We start from the raw sequence: 12,708 nt of genomic DNA, 5'->3' as shown, positions 1-12,708 counted from the left end.
TTATAGAAAATCGCACTGCGCTGTGATCGGCTTGAGCTGACGTTCTCTAGGTGGGAGGTGGAGGTTCAAAAGTTCTAATGGGATGAAATTAGAAATATGAATTTTAAAAATTCACGTGTTATGAACTCTGTTCAGTGATTTTCTCTGAAATGAGAGACTATTTGCAGATGAGGCAGTCAGCCTGCAGCTCTCCTTAAATCTGTCCTAGACCTCGATGCCGTCCTTCGGCCTCTTCCTGGGTGTGGGGTGCTCTGCTTGAAGCAAAACCAAAGGAAAGAACGTGGTCTGCATCACTACTGCAGCCAGCTCAACGCGCCCACCCACGAGGAGGGGCGTTTGATCACTTAACATTTTAAATGCATTTAACATTCAACCAGCAAGTCAGCCAGTGCTTTCTGTAAGCAAGCTGCCTGGCTCATGGGAACCTGACACTTGACTTTTTGGAAGAGAGTACTTGCTTCTGTGGAGTCTCAATATTTGTCTCATTTCTTGAGACTCTGCTCAAAGTGATGAACGTGAGTAAATTAGGACTTTTTTTTTTTTTTTTTTTTTTTTTTTTTTTTGTAAATTGGGCCACAGAGCTCTCTAGGCAGAGTCAGGGGAGTAAACGGCTGTGAAAGATGCCGCCTGATGTGAGCCACGGCCAGGCACTTTGGAACCTGGGATCCCATCTCCAGCCTTTCAAAGGACACAGACGAATATAAAATGCAGATGGGAGAGTTCATAATTTGGGCATCTCTGTTCTTTTGAAATCAAAGTGCAAAGAAAAAGTTTTGCCTTGAGGTCTTAACCCATACTTGTTTTTCTCCTGAGGTTTTAAGATTTTCTTAACTGCTTTTCTCTCCCCCAATCCTTGAGGAAGTTCTATCTTCATATCTTCTTAAAAGATATGGTTAAATTCAACACTGAAATATGAAAACATGCTTTCATATTTTTCTTTAAACTGAGGTATCTGACATTGGTGAAGAACTAACTGGGAGTATTGGTTTATTTTTATTTTTTTGAGACAGTCTTGCTGTGTTGCCCAGGCTGGAATGCAGTGGCACGATCTTGGCTCACTGCAGCCTCACCTCTTGGTTCACGCCATTCTCCTGCCTCAGCCCCCTGAGTAGCTGGGATTATAAGTGCCTGCCACCATGGCTGGTTCATTTTTGTATTAGTAGAGACGGGGTTTCAACATGTTGGCCAGGCTGGTCTTGAACTCCTGACCTCAGGTGATTCGCTCACCTTGGCCTCCCAAAGTGCTGGGATTACAGGCACGAGCCACCACACTCGGCCTGGGATATTCTTGATTATAATTGTAACATATCCCTTTAATAAAAACAAAACAGAACAACAACAACAAAACAGCTGTCTGAAAAGTCTCGAAATTAAAGAGCTCACTTGGACAGGGATTTGGACACCAGTTGAATGGCCCAGCACACCATAGTTACATGGGCCACTCGGCCTGTTAGGTCCTTAGGGTATTTGAAGTCATATGGATATTTGCATTTCTGCCTCTGGATATCGTGTTAGTATTCGGCTAGTGTTTGAGGGCCAGGCTCAGATCCGGGAAAACAAGAGCCCCTGCCCTCACGGCACTTCTCTTCCATGTGTGTGTGTCAGGAAAATAGAAAGCATAAGATATTTTTTTCAATGAGCTGGGAAGATGGAAAAACAAGCTTAAGATGTTGACTTGTTCAGAAGAAGGGAAGTGCAAGGAACACTCAGCTTTGTTGCTGCTGAAGGAGGCCCCTGGTGGAGGCTGTTTCAGAGGTGGGGTTTCTCTGAGAAAGGTGGTAAGAGGCAAATAGGATGCCCCATCTGGTTTGCCAGAGATGGGGAAAGTTAGTATCCCCAAAACAGCTTCAGCATTCTGGCAAAGCTTTGGAAAACCAGCTACGGTGTAGGACCTTGTTGGCCGCTGGGTAGAAGGAAAACATTGCTGGTCCTGAGGACTGTACTGTTGTTCCACTGCTATAAAGAACTATCTGAGGCTGGGTAATAAGGAAAAAAAATGTTTAATCGGCATACAGTTCTGTGGGTTGTACAGGCTTCTACATCTGGGGAAACTGACAATCAGAGTGGAAGGTGAAGGGGAGGCCGGCATGTCTTCACATGGCTGGAAGGGGAGAGAGAGTGAAGGGGAAGGTGCCATGCACTTCCAAACAACCAGATCTCAGGAGAACGATCATGAGGACAGCACTTGGGGGATTGTGCTAAACCATTAGAAACCACCCCCATGAGTCAATCACCTCCCACCAGGGCTCACCTCCAACATAGGGTTAGAGTTCAGCATGAGATTTGGGTGGGGACACACAGCCACACCATGTCAGGCTTCCCATTCTTCTCCTGCACGTGCTTCGCAAATGGTTCTGTCATTGGTTTTTGTTTCTGTTGATACATAATATACGTACATATTTTCAGAGTGCATGTGATACCTTGATTCACCCCTATATTGATGAAATCTGTGTACTTGGGATGTCTTTCACTTTAAATAGTTTCTTTTCCTTGTGCTGGTTATGTTAAGTTATTCTCTCCTAGCTGTTTTGAAATACACAGTAGATGACCCACTGCCATCCCCCTGCTGATTTATCAATAGTAGGTCTCGTGTTCCCATTAGGCTGTGTGTTTGTGCACATTACCAGCCTCTGCCCATCCTGCTTATGAGTGGGCTCTGCTGGGCCCTGTTGACCACCTACTTTTGGCCTCCATGAGATCTGCTCTCAGCTCCTGCTTATGAGTGAGAACATGAGCCGTTTCCTTGCTTGACTCGTTTGCTTAACGTAATGTCCTCCAACTCCATCCATGCTGCCGCGGATGACAGGGCTCTCCGCTGTGTGGTGGAGTATTGCTCCTGTGTGTGTTCGGGCCACGTTCCCTTCATCCCCTGTTGACGGGCACTCAGGTGATTCCAGACCTTGGCTACTGTGGATGGAAGCTGAGAGCAGTCACTGGCTTTATACTCGGGGGACGTGAGCCACTTTGATGTTCTCAAGCAGCCTATCCCCAAAGCCCTCCGTAGAATGCCGCATTCGTTTGTACTCATGGCTTCTTCCACTAGGATGAACAGCTGGGAAGGGGCTTTGAGTGAATGCTTGGGTTTCTGTCTTTAATTGGTACCCAGCTACACTGGCCAAGTAGGGGTCCCAGTGACCCTGGACACTACCTCACATAAGGTCCAAAGATGCAGTTAGGTTCTTTTTTTAACTTAAAAAAAAATGCTTTTGACCTGGGTAAGCTATGGCATTATCAGTTAGAGTTTTTCATATTGGAAAGGTGTATATTTTATTTTCTAAGAAGGAAAGAAATCCTGTTAAATACTCTAACCACAGATTAAATCATGTCAAGGAAAGAGGTACTATTTTGGGGGAAAATTACCCCTTCATGTCAAAGATCAAGGAGATGACTTACATTGTTTAATTGAGTTAATTATGAAATCTTAAGTGGTTTTAAGAAGATGAGCTGTGGATCCTACAAGACATGAGACTGATACTGATTTAATGTTAGTCAGCCCTGACAGAATGTGGCTAATATTTAAAGCTTGCTCCAGTATTGCTTGATAGATTGTAAGTTAATGTAAAGATCTGTTTGACGCTTTTATTTTACAAAATATTATTGAGAAAAAGTTTGACAGCCAAGGAACGGCCTTCAACCAATTTCTTCCTAATTTCTGTCACCAGAAAATTTTGTCCTGTTAATTCCAGAATTTACTTTTGGAAAGTTCCCGTAAGGAGAGCAGAGGTATTGGTGGTTGAATGGTGACTTGAATTTAGGTGAAGATCGTTAAATATTTCATAGTCATGTTTGTCTTGGTGGTTTTAGCAATTTTATATTAAACTTAGAACTGTGAGTCAAACCAAATGTGTTCTTTTGCTTTTGTGATACTCCTTTGTATGACTATACTGGTAAAGAATGATAAAATGTGTATTGGGTATTTTTTCTGTGTAGATATTAGGATTTTTAGGGGAACAAATTAATCATTCTTCTAATATACACTGTGTGTTGGGTCCTTTGTATATTAGTTGAATCACTCTAATGAGGACCACTTGAAAGTCTGTTTCTATAGCAGATCTTTTATATGTTGACTTGTGTTATGCAAAATCCTTCATCCTCTAAGAAGACTAAGCAATGGGTTGGAGGAAAGATTTAATCACCCATTAGGTCTATTCCGAATGCCCAGAATTGAATGCAAGTACTAATTATGTTTTTGAAGTGGTGTGTGTGTGTATGGGTGTGTGTAGTGGACTCCTTTTTAGGTCATGGGAGGGAGGTAAAGCGAAGATGAGATTTGCTGATGAACATTTGTGCACATGCTAGTGGAGAAGTCATATGACTTGACTGCACCTGCGTACTCTGATTTTGGTTTCGTTAGTGTCCGTAGCCACAAGCCTCAACTGCCTCTGGGACCCACCCTGAGGGGCTGTGGTGAGGGTTATTATAGAGTCGTGCGTCTTAGTGAAGGGCACAAACGGCCTTGTGGGCCTACTTTGGCTTTGTTTGAACGTCTAGATTGTTAAACTAAGTTTAACATTTTGAGGATTATAAATTGTGATTCTTGTCTAAGAAGAGGTTTCTGTTGTCTCTGAAGACAGGAGCCCCAATACAGAGGGTCCCTGGCTCCCAATTGTTACATATCTGATTTTTTTTTTCAACCTTGTGATGGTGTGAACTAGTCACACTCAGTGCATTGTTTGGCCCAAGATGGGCTGCCTCTGGATGAACCCGTTGTAAGTTGAAACTATGATGTCAAATGCACTTTCTATTTAGGATATTTTCAGCTTACGCTGGGTTTATTGGAACAGTTTCATCCCATGGTAAGTCAGGGAGCATATGTGCTCATAAAAGTGGAGACGATCTCATAGATACCGTGAGATATAATGTCTCTGATGTTATAGAGATACGATGAAAACAATCAAGTGGGACTTGGAAGCCTTGGAGGGACTCACATGGGCGGCTCCTGGAATGCAATCTTGAGCGCCACTGGCTTCTGGATGTGACATCTGTACCTTCTGCTTAGCCCAGTGTGTTATCGGCTGCTCTCGAGGGCAGAGAGGTCCAGCGTTCCTGTGTTTAGGTATTTGAGCTGCCTTAAGAGGCTAGGTCAATTCTCACTGGTGTCTTCAGGGCTTTAGGCCTTCTGAACAAGCAGGAGGAAGCACGACTTTGTAGAGCTTTGGAAATCTCAACGGACTTCAGGGCCATCCCCTTTGGCAGGAGAGAGCCCCACTGGAGGCGAGCAGGGTGCCGTGCGGGCCTCTGCTGGGCCCAGGCATGTACGGACGTTGTGAGGGCCACAGGACACAGATCGGTCTTGGTTCACAACTGGCGTCGATGGCCACGCAGCATTTCTGCGAGGTACATGCGTGCGGGGACTTGGGTTTTGGGGTGTGCGTCCTGGTTGCCTAGTTGCTTGGAAGACCCCCATTCAGACCCCAGCCTGAGTCATCGTGACAGGCCTCCTGCTTCACACGCCACACGGAAGCCGTGGCGTCGGTCACTGACGTCCACCGGGTGTCAGATGTGCGTGTGTATCTTCCTTGGTCTCGGGATGTGTCTTGTTTTGAGGTTATAGTAAACGTTCTTTACAAGGGGTTTTGGATTTTTTATGTTGTTTGCAAGGAGGCAGCAGGGAGTGCTTGAGCAATGAGATCCCCTTTCCAACCAATACAATTTCAGATCCCAGCAGGTAATTAAGGCAGCGGAGCTGTGGGATCACCTTTGCAACCAATGAGAATTCAGATCCCAGGAGGTAATGACGGCAGCGGGGCGGGTGGCAGAACCCTGAACTGTGGCTGTTTCTGGTGTCTTGCCCCGCGGACAGAGCGTGCTGGGGCCTCCGTGGTCCTCTGTGGGGTGAGTGGAGCGCATGAGCTGGGTGCTGCTGGGCCCTGGCTGGCTCCCCAGCCCGGGGTTTATGCAGGACTCGTTAGACAACTTGGAACCCAGAAAGCAGCACGAGGAGAACGGGATTGTGCCTTTCTGGATCCTTGGTGCTTCCCAGTCTCAGACACTGAGTAGGCTCTGAGGGGTCTCTGCCGAGAAGACTTGCACAGTCGGCCCCCAGGATGGAGTGGGGCTGCAGCGGGTCTTGCAGGAGCTGGAAGTGGGGGTGAGTGTCTCGCAAGCGGGACCTTTCAAGTGGGCCCAGCAGGATGCATCTGTGGAAATGGTGCCACGTAACGCAGGGCTGCGGCCAGCAGGACCTGAAAGGCTACAGCGGGCTGTGTTTCTGCTCTCTCTCGAGTCTCTGCACGGTTTTCCTTGGTTTTTGTCTGTTTGGAGGACGCTTCCCCCTTTCTTGCGCTTACCTAGCCTTCTGAGCTTCTTTGTTGAGTATGACAAAGCCCTGAGAAGGCATTTTTATCGCATAATTGTGTTATCCTGGTGGCTGGATAAATGACCTGCAAATGTGGGTGACTCAGTAGCTCTGAGGGTGTTCAATATCCAAGACAGAGGTGGGAAGGAAATGTTCAGGCAGGCATCAGAGGATCTGTTCTCTGCTTTACACTGGGGCCCTGGTTTGCTGACAGTCTTCACACTCGATCCAAAATGGGGGATAATGAAGTCTCACGGATTCGGCTTCAGCTGAGAGCTGCCTCCAGCACAGTCTTGTGTGAGTAACAGTTTCTATGTTTGGTGCGAAGGGCGGGCGTCAGTCAGTTGATCTTATTTGTGGTGGTGCTTATGGTGGGTTTTCCGTAAGGAATGTAGACTTTATTAGCTTTGGCAAGGGAATCCTGAGTGATAAATTGGAAGAATGTCTCAGGAAATTCTGGAACCTGCAGTGAATCTGGAATCTGTATGAAATTGAGATTTGGATTCTCACGATTTCCTAATGCTACCCCGAAACCCAGTAGTTGAGACAGTCGTAGAGCTTCAGTTGTGCTGCCCCGGTTCCCCATTTTAAAAGGAACACGTTGCTTTCCTCTAGAATGTTCTGAGCTCTGAGTGCTGCCGGCAGAGTGACCAGCTCTCTGCATCAGAGGGGAAGCCAGGGCTGCGTTCACGGCGTCGCGGCAGCCGGGAGCTGACCCTGGACCTCAGGCACGTGTGATGCTGACCATTTTCTGTAAACTCCAAGGGTGTAGTGGTCTCCTTGGCCCTTTACAGTCTTCTGAAGCTTTTGATGTGTCTGCACTTTGTAGATTTTTCAGAAGTAGACAGCCTTTTCCCACACCCTTGGGCTGAGTTTCGTCAGAGGCTGGTGTGTGGGAAGCACCACACCCACATTCTGACAGGGAAGACTCTGGTGCCCAACTGAGGTCAGAGTGGAAATTTGTTCTTCCTTCCCTCCAGTCTGGTCCAGCTGCTCCCTGCTTGGCCAGAAGAAAATCATGCTTATTCAAGTCGTAGGCAAACCCCCAAAGTCAAACATTTGTCTTTTTTCTTTTTTTTTTTTGAGACGGAGTCTCGCTCTGTCACCCAGGCTGGAGTGCAGTGGCCGGATCTCAGCTCACTGCAAGCTCCGCCTCCCGGGTTTACGCCATTCTCCGGCCTCAGCCTCCCGAGTAGCTGGGACTACAGGCGCCCGCCACCTCGCCGGGCTAGTTTTTTGTATTTCTTAATAGAGACGGGGTTTCACCGTGTTAGCCAGGATGGTCTCGATCTCCTGACCTCGTGATCCGCCCGTCTCGGCCTCCCAAAGTGCTGGGATTACAGGCTTGAGCCACCGCGCCCGGCCTTGTCTTTTTTCTTTAATATACCCATTTAGTTTATATGGAATGATAGCTAGAGAAATGCCTTTTAGGGGAAAATTAATTTCCTTAATTACGGAGAACTTTTTGGATAAAAATCAGGAGGCTATTTTGTAATAAGATCTAGTTAAATACTACAGTGGAAAGCTCCTTATATTTGATCTTACACTTGGGCCCTGTGTGCGTGTCCGCATGCTCGTACTCATGACGCCAGGCGCAGATGTGAACTACGGGCACAGTACATACTTTCTGGTTGCTTCTTTGAACGTCTTATTGCTTGACCTCTCCGACTCAAATGTTGAGTTATGTTGATTCTGTTCAGAATGTTTATCCCTCCGTCTAGGGTCCAGTCGTCTTTCAGGGAGGAACCGTCTTCCTCATCTTTGTCTCCTACAGTATTGTATATTTAATAGTCAAATATTTATAGGTTACATGGGTGACTGATCTGTTCATTAGGAGGAAAACAATGCCAATTTTCACATCATTAGAATGGACTTGTTAAATGATTGTTAGTCTAATGAAGTTTCCATGGCAAAAGAGGCTTTGCAGATGTGAGTGTAACGGACAGTGAGATGGGAGAGGACCCTGGGTTGTCCAGGTGGGTCCAGTGTCTTCACATGTGCCTTTTGAGAAGGCAGTACGAGGGTCTGCCTCAGAGGAGGAGACCTGAGGACGAGATAGAGGCCAGAGGGCTGTGGGGGTGAGGGCGAGTGTGGGGCAGGGGCAGGGTCCGGAGGGGTGCAGGGCTGAGGCCGGGGCAGTGGTAGGAGGGGTGTGGGGCTGTGAGTCAAGCTGCATGGTGGCTTCTATGAATTGGGAGACTCCAGGCAGGAATACAAGCTACTGACCCCTTGACTTCAGCCCTGGGACTCCTGACTTCCAGGGCTGAGAGGAGGTTTGCATTTGTGGTAATTTGTTGCAGCAGCAATAGGAAGCTAATGCATTGTATCTGTTCTTCACCTCCAAACCTTTGAAAAGTGACCCTGTTGTATCGGCCTTTTGTGTGCCCTAAATTCTAATGAGATGGTTTGTAGGAAATAATGGACACAAACGATGGCAGAACACAAAGTTGGACAGAAGCAGTGTCTTCTGTGGTTCTGTAGTTTGGGTCTGGGAAGTTAGATTTCGGTCAGAGTGTGTGGTCTTGTTCAGCGTATACCTGGAGTACTTGTTCAGAGCTCCTGGGGGAGTGGTCTTTAACACTGTTAGGATTAAAACTCCAAGCACATCAGGGCCAGAGTTCCTGAGTCAGTGTTAGGCGACCTTTGAATAAGAGTTGGCATGTAGAGTCTGCCCACTTTACTAGTATGAAGCAGCAAAATCTTTTTTTTTTTATTTTTTGAGATGGAGTCTCGTTCTGTCACCCAGACTGGAGTACAGTGGCGAGGCCTCGGCTCACTGCAACCTCCGCCGCCTGTGCTCAAGTGAGTCTCCTGCTTCAGCCTCCAAATTGCATGATTTATTTTCCTGTTTTATATACTTAGTATGTGAAAACTCTGCAAACTTTATTAATACAAATGACATGCCAGAACTTAGGAGAATCTGGTATTTTCCCATGCAAATTAGTAGTGATGTGGAATTCCTGGGCTGATTTGGTTTTATAAGACATGGGGCAGATTCTTTGCCTTATTTCTGTGGAACTAACAATTGTTAATCACCCAGCACTCTTACCTCCCCCAACAGCTCAGGTGAGGGGGGTGTTACCCCCACTGTCGTGATGAGAGGCAGGAGACTGAGGCTTAGATGAGCAGGTGACACATTACTGTCCAGCCCCACCCACCCTGTAGTTTCCTGCCATGGCTCAGCTGTCTTCCTGCAAGAAAGGACAGACACCCTGGTGCTGGGTAGAATTCCTTGTGAACCCCTTTCCATCCTCCAGGGAGTTCTTGCTTTACGGTGGTGGCTCATGGGGAGTCCTCTGGCCCACTGAGAAAGTGACTCATGTTGTGACATTACTGTCTCTGTCCGGCTGCTGTCGATTGGGTGATTTGTAAAGAGACATTTATTGCTCACAGCTCTGGAAGCTGGAAAGTCCAAGGTCAAGGCAGTCCAAGGTCAAGGCACCTGCACATCTGGTGCCCCAGGGCCTGTGGCTCACAGACGGCAGCATCTCAACAGGTGTTGCGTGGCAGCGGTCGTCTCGTCAGAACTCACGTGGTGGAGGAGCAGGAGGGCTCCTCTAGGCCTCCCAACAAGGACACCAACCCCAGTCCTGAGAGCAGGACTTCCCAAAGGCCCCACCTCTTAATGTATCCCTTCGGAGATGGTTTCAGCATGAGGTTTTGGGGACATTCAGGCCAGAGCCATTGCTCTGCTGTGGTGTTAGGGCTGCATGGCATCATTACTGCAGCAGAGCCACAGCTTCTTATCTGCATTTGCTGCAGGAGGAAGACGCAGGTGCCTGTGCAAGTTGGGGTTCGGTGCAAGAAGTGGAGACTCTGGGAATCTTAGCAGGAGGAACTTAAGGGCTTTGAGAACTGACACTTTAGGACTGTAGTTTTCTTCAGACTGTAAAAACCTTGGTGTGTGACAATACTGAACATTGCCTGAGCCCTGTGATCCTGTAAAACAGTGATTGTTAAGACATTCCCCCTCCCCACAACTGCGCCCCCACTTTTACTGCAAGAAGCCCCTTCCCATGTGGCTTAGGCTGACTGGCGGATGACCGTTTACCGAGGACAAGACCAGATACAGGCCTTCAAACCCCCCTTCTCTGCCTTATAAGTGATTAGCTAAACTGCCTGTTCCCACTGATCAATCACTTCCCACCTTGAAATGGTTCTTCGTGGTGCAGTTGCGACTAGGGGGGTGGACTTGTCTTTGACTGTCGCCTTCCACAGAGGACAGTTAGGGTGGGCAGGAAAGAATTCTCTGCTACAGGTCTGCATTCCTGGCTGTTTCCAGAAGTGGGAATTCTGGTGCCGTGGAGTCTGCGAATGGATTTCTAGTGTCCCAGCTTCAGGTGGAGTTGAAATTGAGTGAGGCAACCCACCACACCCATCTGGAGCCAGGAACTAGAGCCATTTTTAAAGTGGCAGTTTCTCCATAAGATTACCCAAAAAATGCGCTCAGCACGTTTCTTTCTTTCTCATATGCATTTGGCCATCTAAAATGGGAATGGTGGTTTTTTGGAGCATGGATGTAGTTTTAAATTTTGAGTATTGTAAACCTTAATGTAGCTTCTTAAAATGTTTGCCTGATTATCTGGAGATTTACTAAACCTTTGGAGTGGTAATAATGAGTTGATCTATATGACTTTGCTTTCTATGATGCAATGAAAGTACTCTAATTAAAACCTCTGCAGTTGGGTCAGCAGGCGATTGGCCAAAACAAATTCTGCTTTTTGGGTTTCTTTAACCAAACAAGGGAGTAGAGTGTAGGCTGAAGTGGCAAATTCATTTCAGAGCACGCCAGAGCCCTCAATGATTCAGCAGCCTTCTCAGGTGAACGTGTAACGTGCCGTGAGTCTTGGCAAGCCTGGCTACTGAAGTGTGCACGTGACACCACAGAGCCACACCTAGGAAGATGTGGTTTCTGTAACAAGCTTTGGAAAACCAAAGTTCAACTAAATTATCCAACTTTGTTACAGAAAAAGCTTAGACCAGATGGCCAAAGACCTGATTGTTTCATGGTTGAGACATGGTTATAAAATCGCCCTTACTTGGTGCCAATCAGTGTTGGTCCACAGTGATACTCCTCCAACCTCACTGAATAGTTTGGAGACTGATATGAGACTGTGAAAATCTCCTTAAGGTGAAAAGGGCTCTGGGGCACCCGGGAATATCCGCACACCCGTGGCCATTCCCCTATAAGGTGGAGAGGACGGCTGGGTCACGCGGGAGCATCAGCACACCCGTGGCCATCCTCTTTAAGACGGAAAGGGCTGCTGGGGTGCCCCGCAATATCTGCACACCCGCGGCCATTGTGGCTGTCCCCCTTTCTGCTCAGTCACCTCTGTGTTCCCGCATTCAGGCTTTGGGACACTCATGAACAGCTCATCCCCTGGGCTGGTGAGGAAGGAGTGGGAGGTTGTTCTGAGGCTCTGTCACTGTCTGCCCTGTCATGAGCTGGGCAAGGCAGTGGCAGTGACCCTGGAGGAGTCTGGTCAGTGAGGGCTCCGGCAGGAAGTGCTGAGGCTTGAGGTGACTCTGCCAGTCGTAACCAAATGTCTTCCCTCTTATTTCCATGATTCCTTCTAGTTCCGCACCTTGCACTGCAGAGTCTCTGTGTATCTATAAATACACATGAGTTACGATACAGGTGTCTCTTTCCCCTCTGTCTGCGGCTGGGCCCAGGGAGTGAAGTGCAAGATCCCCTTACTGCTGGATGCCCACCAGCACGAGGCACTGCCTGCCCTGCTGACGAATGCCTACAGCGAGTCCTGGAAGCCGCCTCCTGAGCACCTGGCCTGTTGACGGTGTATACGGGAGACAACGGAGCTCCCCTTGCCCCACCCTGAGCAGAGACTGGGGAGGCGGCGGCAGCACTGCCCCCATGGTGCATCCTTGGTGCATGGAGGAAAGTCTGTTCATGCTTAAAACACAGCCCATCCTCTCAAAAGCAGGATGACAACCCCATTTACTTCTGGAATCTTAAAAAAGGGCCCGTCTCTTTGAGAGAAGAACATGGCATGTATGTGTGTACCTCCTTTGTTTTTTTTTTTTGAGACAGTTTCCCTCTGTCACCCAGGCTGGAGTGCGGTGGTGAGATCTCAGCTCACTGCAAGCTCTGCCTCCCGGGTTCATGCAATTCTCCAGCCTCAGCCTCCCAAGTAGCTGGGACTACAGGCACCCGCCACCACGCCTGGCTAATTGTTTGTATTTTTAGTAGAGACGGGGTTTCACCGTGTTAGCCAGGATGGTCTCGGTTTCCTGACCTCGTGATCTGCCAACCTCGGCCTCCCAAAGTGCTGAGATTATAGGTGTGAGCCACCACGCCGGGCCGTATGTGTGTACCTCTTTACAAGTCTTGCCTGACCTTCGCATTTAAAAATTACTGGAAAACTTAAGGATGTAACTGACAAGAACTTTAT

At 47.8% G+C, this 12,708-nt stretch overlaps 1 long non-coding RNA gene across 1 annotated transcript in view; it reads left to right on the top strand.

The window, feature by feature from the left end:
• Positions 1-6,517: 6,517 nt before the first annotated feature.
• Positions 6,518-12,708, top strand: part of LOC135967297 (uncharacterized) — a 130,894-nt gene continuing 124,703 nt past the window's right edge. Inside the window, exon 1 of the long non-coding RNA XR_010581279.2 lies at positions 6,518-6,595. This is a non-coding gene — a long non-coding RNA (uncharacterized lncRNA). The remainder of the gene's footprint in view (positions 6,596-12,708) is intronic.

Source organism: Macaca fascicularis, chromosome 15 (assembly GCF_037993035.2).
Source record: "Macaca fascicularis isolate 582-1 chromosome 15, T2T-MFA8v1.1".
Classification (NCBI taxonomy): Eukaryota; Metazoa; Chordata; class Mammalia; order Primates; family Cercopithecidae; genus Macaca; species Macaca fascicularis.
This window is presented reverse-complemented; position numbering and strand designations above follow the sequence as displayed.